Genomic DNA, 10,392 nt, shown 5'->3' with positions numbered 1-10,392 from the left:
GTATGACTTAGCAATTTATGATAAATTCACACATGATCATAAACATGATTCAAAAGTATTATGATATACAAAGGATTGTCTGAAAACTCTTCAAAAAATACAAAATGCATTTAATCAACACACTTTTCAGATGCCTGGGAGAGTTCATGGTCCTTGGTTTAGGTGTTTGATTTTCAACAAAAAGGTGAGAGTGCTAGCTAGGTTGTGACTGCAATGTTATTTGAGAGGGACTTGTTTAAAAGTACAAATCATCTACAACTGTGTGGTTTTAGCTAAGTCAGTTCTTTATGGTCAGACTGTGTTAAAACAAAGATCAGATTAAAGTCTAACTTGAGTAAACAAGCTTCAGACTGAGCAGTGCCTACAGTTAGCATCAGGAAATGCTGATGACATCAGCTGCAAGTATCAATAGATATCCCTATAGCCAAGTCCGTCAATATATTGGCAAGATATAAAAGGCAAGGTGAAACAAACCAATACAGGTCAGTAGCACCCAAAACACTGCACATTCACAATGATAATGAAATCCTCTCAGATCCATTTGGTTTGCAGCGAGCCTTCTGCTCGTGTGAGAAAAGACAATTGATTAGAAGCAGTTCAAAGCCAGTTCGATTGTCAACAGCATTCTGGCATCCGCTCCCCCGGCCCATTCATCTGTAGCAGCAGAAAAAACAGTTACATGAACTGTCACACTCAACTCTACTGTTAATTTAAGGTAATTAGTGAGCCAGTGATTCCCAATACATCATGGAGCAACTGGCAGACTGCACAATATTTCACAGCCAATCTGTTACCTTTGCTCCTCCGCCTCCTGCACCCGCCCTCCTGTATTCTCCCTTCTCTCTGTCAGATACACGGAAAGGATGTTTTCTGCCCTAATCTAGACAAAACAAGAAATAATCACCTAAAATGTGTATCTGCTAACAAGGAATCAAAAATCAGACATTCAAAATGCAAAATATACTACAGTAGTAGGTGGTAGGGCTTACACTATATGAGGAAAACAATTTTATACTAACATAGTAAACCTATTAAAACCAGCCTATGTGTACTATTGCAATGGTATTAATATGATGTTTTTGGACCTCAAAGGTGCACTATGTAACTTTTTGGGTGGAGGTCTGTCAGGTGCTTGTTTGAATCAATCAATCAAACTTTATTTATAAGCCACCCAAAACTATGCATAGTAAAATGTGAGGCTGAATACAGATGAACCAGTTGAGAAAGGACCATCAGAGGAGCTACATTAGGAGCAAAGAGCCATCCACCGCCAATAGGAATCGCCACAAGACCCAGAGGAGAGATGAGGCCCAAGCACCAACCCTCCACCAAGAGCCCACAGTACAGACCCTGGCTGCACGGGTGAACAAAAAAAAACGGCCCTAGACTTTTCCCCCACAAATCAGCCCATGGTGGAAATTGAGGACCAGGGGGCGCTCACAGATCTCTCCGCAGATCTGACATGTAACTCTGTCCGGTTTGGTTTCCAGGAAGATAGATATGATTAATGGAGAAAAGCATTTGAGAGACCCTCCACCAGAAAAATTACACAATGCATCTTTAAGGTTTGATTTGGTCGATTTGGTGTCTTAGAAGGCCCAATTGTGTATTAGTAAACACATTATCTTATTAGGATTATAATGCAGTAAGGAGCAGGACTGAGTGAGTGAGCCAGACAGTTTAATCTACATTTTCACTTATGAAAATGCTGTTTACTAGTACTTCCCTGGATGTACAGAGGTTTTTTGTGCAACATCTCTCCCTTTAAGTCAATTCATCAATACAAAGGGCATGTCTTTAATTAAACTAAATGTAATATATTTTAGGTTATTGATTATTACTTCAGCCAGCATGATAAAGTGTTGTCACAATATTAAAATTTCAAACTCAATTTTGATACGAAGGAATAGACTCCATACTTGATACCGATTCTGATATCATGAGGATAGTAAAAAAAAAAACTATTTATTTAGACAATATAATATGATTTTCAACATTAAATAACTTTTATATTACCATGTGGTCTTATATCTGTTATATCTGCTATCAAGAAAGGTTCATTTCTGTTTCGTGAATGTCGCTTTTTTTTGTATCAGTACTAAATATGAGAATCTACTGTTTTGATACTAGCTGGAGTATTGGTTAGTATCTTATTTTTAATACTTTTGACAACCCTAACAATGAGTTTTTGCATTACAATACACAATAAAAACCTGATATGTGGAAGAGAAGCACAAACTATAACAGAGGAGCACAGAGGTGTGAGATTAACAGCCTGCGTGCTGTGAAGTCTCTTGTTCATTTGTGACTAAACAAACACATGTCGTATGTGTACTAAACATACCAGCTCCGGGGTTTAAACCCTTTTAACTGAGAGACTTCAAAGCTTCTGAACCAGACCGGGGTGGACTTGGTTTAGTTTGCATGTCTAACACTGTTTATTTATGCAGTCTGTGAAGTTGTTAATTTGTGTTTGAGTGAGTCTGAAAATTTACAGAAAAATTACAAATTCAACGAAAGGGGTTTATTGTGCAAGTCCAACATTTGGTTCAGATTTAGGTGGCCTAGTTGTTTGTGGATGATTGAGAGATTTTAGCTGCACATTTGTTACAGTTCTTAACAACAGCAACCATAAGTGCAAAATCAGAGAAGTTGGCCTACACGCTTTAAGGCAAATCAGTCAGCAAGTATTCAGTAGTTTCCTTTATTAGTGCTTTCAAGTTTCATTGAATTGCCAGAGTCATTAAATGAGATAATATACAGGCAGCAGGGGCACTATTCCAGACTCAATAAGGAAACAACAGCTGTTCTATCATCAATGACTAAGTTTACGTGCACACAAGAAATCTGATTGTGATCTGATTTTTGGAGTTATCAGATTATTGGAATGTCATGTAAACAGTTAATCTTATGTGGGTGATCAGACTTCAGAGTGTTCACAAATGTGCAGGTTTTGACAAGGAAAATTATGCAAAAATAGCAAATTAATGTGGAGAAGACAAGATTATAAAGAGTCATTGTACAATGTCTTCCAAATACAACAGTCACTCAAAAAACTATTGATTAAAGGGCCCATATTACGTTTTTTTGTAATCTATGTTATAACATTGTTTCTTCACCAAAAATATACTTGTAGTTGTGTTTTATTTCATTCAGACATGTTTAACACACAAAGCCTGCATATTTAAATTGGGTTCTTCTATCAAATTGAATACACTGTTCCACCTTGTGATATCATATGGTAATAAAGGAAGTACTCCACTGTGTTTTTAAACTCCATACACTTTCACTACAGTCATTTGGATAATTTCAACACTGGAATTGCCATTCCCTACTGAACTACCATATCACAATATGGAACAGGGCATTTTAAAATTTGGAGATGTAGACAAACTAATAATAAAGGATTACTCAAGCGTGTTAATGAAACAAAACACAACTTCAGGTACCATTCTGATGAGAGATCAACATTCTAAAATGGCTTAAATCTCACTAGAGTCAATTTTGCATAATAACCTGTCACTGACACATGTCACCAGGAGCATCAGACTAATTATTGACATTTAATTGTCATTTTCCAAGATTTTACTGGTCACATATATCCTGCGTGTTAAGTCTACAGCTTGATATTAAAGAAGAGGTATTACACTTATTTGGGGTACTAATTGCTAACACATAGCATATTTGGCTCACCATCAGGAGCGGAATGGGATCAAAAAACGGCCCCTAACTTTTCCCCCACAAATCGGCCCACAGAAAAATTAGAGGTCTGGGAGGGCAGGTGCACTCCACTCAAGTCAGCCACGGTTGGACGGCCAGAAAATACAGATTGTCAGTCCACCCTGATCATCATTTTACCTTTTGTTGTTTTCAAAAATGCTATATTCACCAAAAACAATGTGCTGAGATATTTTATTTGTTTCACTTTCATTTCTGACACTCTGAAGCCTCACTTTCCTTCACTACCCTCCAGCACCAAGTGACTCCCCCTTCAGACCACTATCCCATTACAATCAACATGCATTCCACTAATAAAACGCATGTATGGAAAACATATAAAACTACATTAGGCATATTTTTCATGAGGGAACAATATTATAACATGGTAGAAAGCTCCAAAAAGTTAATTTTGCATAATACCCCCTCTTTAAGTAAATTAAGGGCCTGAGCCTAAAATATCAAGATAAACAAACTGCAGATAAACCAGGTGGGCGAGTGTACTTGTCCTGTCAGCCAAAAACAATTATATTTCATTTACATATTGATTGTGTCACATTTTTAACCTGGGCATATTATATAAGCAGTAGTAAAATACAAAAGGGGTTAAAATGGAAACGAAATTACAAGGTCCTTTTCATGCCATGGGTCCATCAGTGGAGTCTTGTTTGCATGTCTTTTATAGTCCACAAATAATCAACATCACCATCAACTCCTCAACTGTGGTAAGATACAAACCAATGCTGTAAACACTCACCCATCCCTGTGTCTCCACTTCAGGCTGCAAAGGGCTTGGATGGACTTGAGTGGAGCAGTTGGTATCTGTATAGGAGAAAAGACTATTTTAGGGTTTATAAATACACTATTCAATTGTATTTTAAGTTGTGTACTGTATCTATTTCAACTAGAGTCTGTTGTGGTGTTTAATGATTCAGTAAAAGTTTGAGTACCCTAGATCCTCACGTACTTAAAACAAATGGGCTGCCTCTTGATGTTCCTTTGAAAACCTTTGTTCTGTGTTCAGTTGTTGATCTTTAGGGGAGAAGTAGTTTACTTGTAGTAATTAATTTGTAGCGGGCATATAGTGCTACATACAATATTATAAGTATTACTTAAAATAATGTGCCTGAATTGTGGAAATAAAAATGCTGAAAAAAAGTATTTCTGATTACAACTTCCAATATCCTTCCTGTGTCACTCTCAATCTCCTGTCTAATTTTTGACCTATAAGCATGTGATCAAACCATTTGGTTGCTAGGTCACATTGGGCTCATGTGAGGTCTCAGTCTCAGTGTTTGTGATTGGCTGTTCTTTGCTTGTCCATCTCTTCTCTTCCTCTTCAGTTTTCTCTTCTTTCTTCAGCCCATTTCGTTTCTACCATCTCTGCGAGGCTGCCCAGTGGAGATCTTTGCGCCTGGGAAAAGTGCAAAGCTCCAAGGCAGCAGGAGCAGCAGCAGCCGTGAGCATTTATCAAAGCTGTGCTCCGTAATGACCACTCAGCAGTGGGGAAATTGAGCTGACCCCGAGGCCAAAGCTGTTAGAGGGGACTGGTGGGAAGGCCAGCAGGGTCAGGCCATCCTTGTCCCACCCACTTAGTCGGCAGTTAGCGCTGAACCATTAGTTTACTGTTTGGAGGCCTCACAGCTATCGCTTCAACTGTACACATACACACAAATACACAGCGCCTCAGCTTAATCTCCAGCACTTCAATGTTTACCTGACACAAGTTGTAAAGGAAAAAAAGTCAAAGAAACCCAGGGGATAAACTTTGTTGGCTGCCAGTAAATACTTGGACATGGCACTATCAGGGACTACTGTGTTTGCCGCAGCAGAAGAGCAGGGAGCAGGTCAGAACAGAAAAATCACCAAGACACAAGGCTCTCTAGCACTTAGATTCAAATAGAAATGCACAATTATAGTCTCTCCATTCTTGACTAATTTAATGTTACTTCTCCATGTTAAATGTATTCTCTAAATGAGACTTTGTGTATAGTAAAATAAAAATAGGTATTGATATGAATTTGAAGTGACAACAGGGAGAATAGTGACTAGCTAATGGGGATCTTAGTAAACTAAACTTTTATATTTAATTGTGTACGTACAAGTAAAAATAAAATGAGAGGTTTTAAGCAGAAACAGTGCAAAGATTATATGATGATTCACAGGACATAGGGTTATCTGTTAACTAACTGTAATTGTAGCACTACTCATTTCAACCTGAGCTTCATTCTGGCTATATTTAAACAAATGAAATAAAAAATCTCACAAGATAAATTTCTTCATGTGCACACAATCTTATGGCAATTTTATCTTGCAAGATCCTGTCCAATCCCTGTTTAACATACAAAGATATCCGGATTACGTAACATACCGGACATTAACAGCGTTTAATTATGGCACAAACTATTTTCCACATTCCCAATCTGTCCTTACCAGGTCTCAAGTTCAAAATTTTTGCAAGACATTCAAAAATGTAAAAAGTATAGAAATATTATGCATTATTTGACACCAGTATATTGCTATTTTTGCTTATATTGAATTTATTATTATTATTTATGTTTGCTCCTTATTATTATTATATTATATTGTGATGTGTGAACTACTGTGTCCCAATAATTTCCCTTGTGGATCAATAAACTCTAAGTCTAAGTAAAGGTTATTAAGGCCCCAAGTTTTGCAAAAAATTTAAAAAAGAAGATTTCCGGTTTAACATATGAAGTTATCCGGATGACGTCACATAACGAACATTTACGACGTTTAATTATGGCTCAAAATATTTTCCACATTCCCAATTTGTCCCCAGCAGGTCACATCCCAGACTGTCCGGAGACGCATCGGGGCCCTGCATTGAGACAGATCACTGGCTCTAGTCTAGTTAGTATTATTTAACTCAACTCCGTCTTCAGGCAGTGTCCAAGGGGCCGCTCAGGGGTGGAAAAACCGCAGGGGAGCCACACACACAGACAATCAATATGGACACAGATGGGATAAAGGAGGGGGCAGAAAAAGAGCTGAAGAATTGTCATTTTCGCTTGAGAGACGCTCCCTTGAAAGCCATGAAATAAAAATCTGAACTTTAAAATTGATAAGGATTGATTTGGCTGACACAGGATCATAACATACACCCCTTCTGAGACTGGCAGTGTGAGGGCTTACAGACGGCAGCTACATAAAGGAGAATGGGGAGGACGTAAATCTGACTACAGCGGAGCAATTAGCCTTTTACTGTGGAAAAGATATGGACAATCTTTACTGTTTCATCAAATGGCATTAGGCACGCTCCAAGCCCAAAGGTTTCTCTGGGAAGACAAATGCTAGAATAAACTTGTTTGGACAGATGGATTGGATAGAATTCTTCACAAAGTTCACTATTTTCCCTCTCAGATCCATACAGATCACAAGCAAATGGTTGGTTCATTATACAGCTTCTATTAAATGTCACATAGTGTTTGAGCATTAAGTAACAAGACAAGCTTATTTTAAATGACATTTTCAATGACATTTTATGCAGTGAGTGTACAGTCGAATGTGTTTTTTTTTAACACTGTTTTGTTTGTTTGCTTTCATTAGGCCATAACAATATGACACATCATTAGAGCAATGTCTTAAAATCTACTATTCAGGGCTGTAAACTGTAGCTAAACTGCATGAATGAAATGTCATAACAAGTGAAGGGAAATCTAACTTGGTGCTAATTCTCGCTCAGATGAGTGATTTGAAGAAATGAAGAGGGAGGCTTTGATCAAAGCTAACATTGTTAGCTAACATTGTACTGTATGCTGCAGAGCAGATGGCGAGTCATAAATCCTAAACCAGTCTATGACACACATTAGCATTTAGTTAGCAGCCCACAGCTTGGCAGCCATTTAGGTAATATCTCCATCAGATCACTTTCGAAATGGTGATGGAGTGAGTGGGGACATTTCAACACGTTTCACGGCTGTATTGAGCTTCAGAGGAGCCCAGGCTGTGAGACTACAGCAGCACACACTGTCCACAAACACAGTCAACCTGCCTGTTTAACTACAGAAGGATTTCACTGGTAACAAGTGCACGTTTACACAGCCAGCAGAGATAGACTTGTCTTGGTTTATGCATTTATTTTTTATAAAAGATCTACAGGGTCAAGAGATACTTTGAATGCATGTCGTGTTGTGGGAATGCAATAGTGGCATAATTACAGAGGTCAGATGTGTTTGCATTATAGGGGTTTAGTGTGGTTTTAGGCTGTACTTAGAGTAAACAGAGCCCTTGATATTTACAGTTTTGAAAAAAGATGTAATGAAAGAAAGAGGAAAGCAGTGTGTGTGTTCACACAGAGCGCAGAAATGCCATAAACACAGTGACACATCCCCCTGATGGAGTGCAGATCTGGGCTCGGGTGGGATTGGGTTGCACAGTCAGAGCTAATAGTGAAAGGGCAGTGGCTGTGAGAAGGAGAGAGTCTCAGAGTGCAAACTATGTGCAGAAGTGTATGTGTGCTGGTATGCATGTGTCTGAGGTTAATTGTGGTTCAACTGTGAGGAACAGCTGAGAGGGCTCATATATGGCCCCAGCCGAACAAGCATGGTGACAGGCAACTCGACAACACAACCTGTTTTATGGTGACAAGTGTATGTGTGTGCGGGGCCGAATGAGAGGGCGACACAAGAAAAAGAAAGTGTGAGAATGAAAGTGAGCTAAAGGAGGGCAGGTGAGCGCCACCCAGCATGTTCACAGGCCCCTTTAAGAATAGCTCTGGTCCGTAAGCACTTTCTCCTCCAGAATAGGCCAGGCTCAATGTGGGAGACAGGGACAAGGCAAGAAAGGGAACACTGTCACCTGTTTGCAGAGGCACACAGAATGAGACACCAACATCCAATATTAAATAGGCCTGTCCCAATAATTACTATATCAACTCATCATTCAATACATGACAGATTTGATTATTTTCAGCATCGCTTTTATTTATTGATCTTATTATGTTGATTCTTTGATTATATTATTTTTATCTATTGTTTCTTATTTATTGTTTGTTGGAAACATAATACTGCTGACTTTTTAGAGTTACGTGTTTTATATTGCTATGTTTTATATTGTTTATAAAATGTGCTATACAGATAAAGCTGAATTGGAGATTGAACAATAATTTGAGTATAACTATTAATAGCGAGAAATTTTTCTTTACACTAGTGGGAAAATGTTGGTTATTTTTCTGTATTTTCTGAGCTGTAGACAGTTGAATTATGAACTTCTGTGACTCATTATAGAGACAAGCCAACTACATTAAAATACTTCTGGGGGGATAATTCTGTTTTATGTTTTGTTATCAATATTATTGTTTATTGCTTATATTTATAAAGCTATATATTGTACTTCAAAATTTATTATCACTACTAATCATTCCCATTTACATTTTAGCTCTCTGTTATTATATTATATTGTGATGTGTGAGCTACTGTGTCCAAATAATTTCCCTTGTGGATCAATAATAATGTCTAAGTCTAAGTAAAGGCTACTAAGGCCCCAATTTTTTGCAAAAAATTAACCACAAATGCATGTAGGGCATTACATTGTAGCGTGGTTAGTGCAAACAGTATCAGTGCAATTCAGAAGGTGCAAATACTGGAATGGGAAGTAACCAATACATTTGCATTTGTCAGTAGGTTAATTGAACACTTCCAAACATATTCTAATAGATCATACGTTGTAGCTGTGAGGATAGAGGGAGGTGTCAGCCTGGATACCTCACAGTCAGGTTCAAAATAAGACTGCTTGGTGTGTGGTGTGCATGGTGCAGCTGTGTGTTTGTGATGCATGGAGGCTCACATCATCAAAGTGCTTCTGCTCAGCTCAGTTTTCAGTCAGCAGCTAAAGGTTAGACTTATGTGTGGCTACTTACAGTAACACAGCCCGAGTCCTTTACACGTATCATTACCACTACCCCACTCACCTGCCAATCACCTGCACCTTCTTCAGCTCTTGCAAGTGGGTCAATATGTCTGCAAAAGAGAAAATAAATACTTTAAAAATACACATAGATCATAGCAGTGAAACTGAGTCGGATACATTTTGTTACTGTCATTCACTTGCAATATAAGGTAAATAAGGCATACGTGTACTCCTTCCTGCAACATAATCGGCAAATATTGTAAAAGTAATATTTTTTTGTCACAAGTAACTTTTCTGGTGGGGGTTTAAACAAATCTGTCTTGCGTTTATTCAACAGGGGTTATTTATTACTCAAAAATATCTTTAAAAAAAACATCCATTCTTACCATGAATCTTCATAAATCTAATCTGTAATTTGTCTTGCAAGTCTCAATGGAGATTCATGAATTTATGGCCATACTGTGGAATATTTTAGGTACATCTCCATGGAGATAAGCAGGTGATGGAACTTCCAGCACACAAGTTACACAGTGCACCTTTATGAGTTTCATCATTTTATATTTCCTTACAACTTTACTGTATAGTATTATTCTCAATTGCCTTTTTCCAACCACAACATATACTACTGTGTCCAAGTAATTTCCCTTGTGGATCAATAAAGTTGGTCTAAGTCTAAGTCTAAGAGCCAAGATAAAATTGTGTATAAATGCAAAAACAGTGCCTATTGTCACATGCAAACTCAAAATCTGATCACATAATATCAGATTTTTGGAGATATAAGATTATGAAAATGACATGTACACA

At 37.9% G+C, this 10,392-nt stretch overlaps 1 long non-coding RNA gene across 2 annotated transcripts in view; it reads right to left on the bottom strand.

The window, feature by feature from the left end:
- Window positions 1-546: 546 nt before the first annotated feature.
- LOC129412111 (uncharacterized) overlaps window positions 547-10,392 on the bottom strand; it is a 49,685-nt gene continuing 39,839 nt past the window's right edge. For both annotated transcript variants that reach the window (XR_008633582.1, XR_008633583.1), the window contains 4 exons: window positions 9,650-9,698; window positions 4,475-4,539; window positions 795-880; window positions 547-654 (listed from right to left, as the gene is read on the bottom strand). This is a non-coding gene — a long non-coding RNA (uncharacterized LOC129412111). The remainder of the gene's footprint in view (window positions 655-794; window positions 881-4,474; window positions 4,540-9,649; window positions 9,699-10,392) is intronic.

Source organism: Boleophthalmus pectinirostris, unplaced genomic scaffold (assembly GCF_026225935.1).
Source record: "Boleophthalmus pectinirostris isolate CB_2022bp ecotype Guang Dong unplaced genomic scaffold, ASM2622593v1 HiC_scaffold_7, whole genome shotgun sequence".
Taxonomy (NCBI): domain Eukaryota; kingdom Metazoa; phylum Chordata; class Actinopteri; order Gobiiformes; family Gobiidae; genus Boleophthalmus; species Boleophthalmus pectinirostris.
The sequence above is the reverse complement of the archived record's forward strand: the minus strand, read 5'-3'. Positions and strand labels throughout refer to the sequence as shown.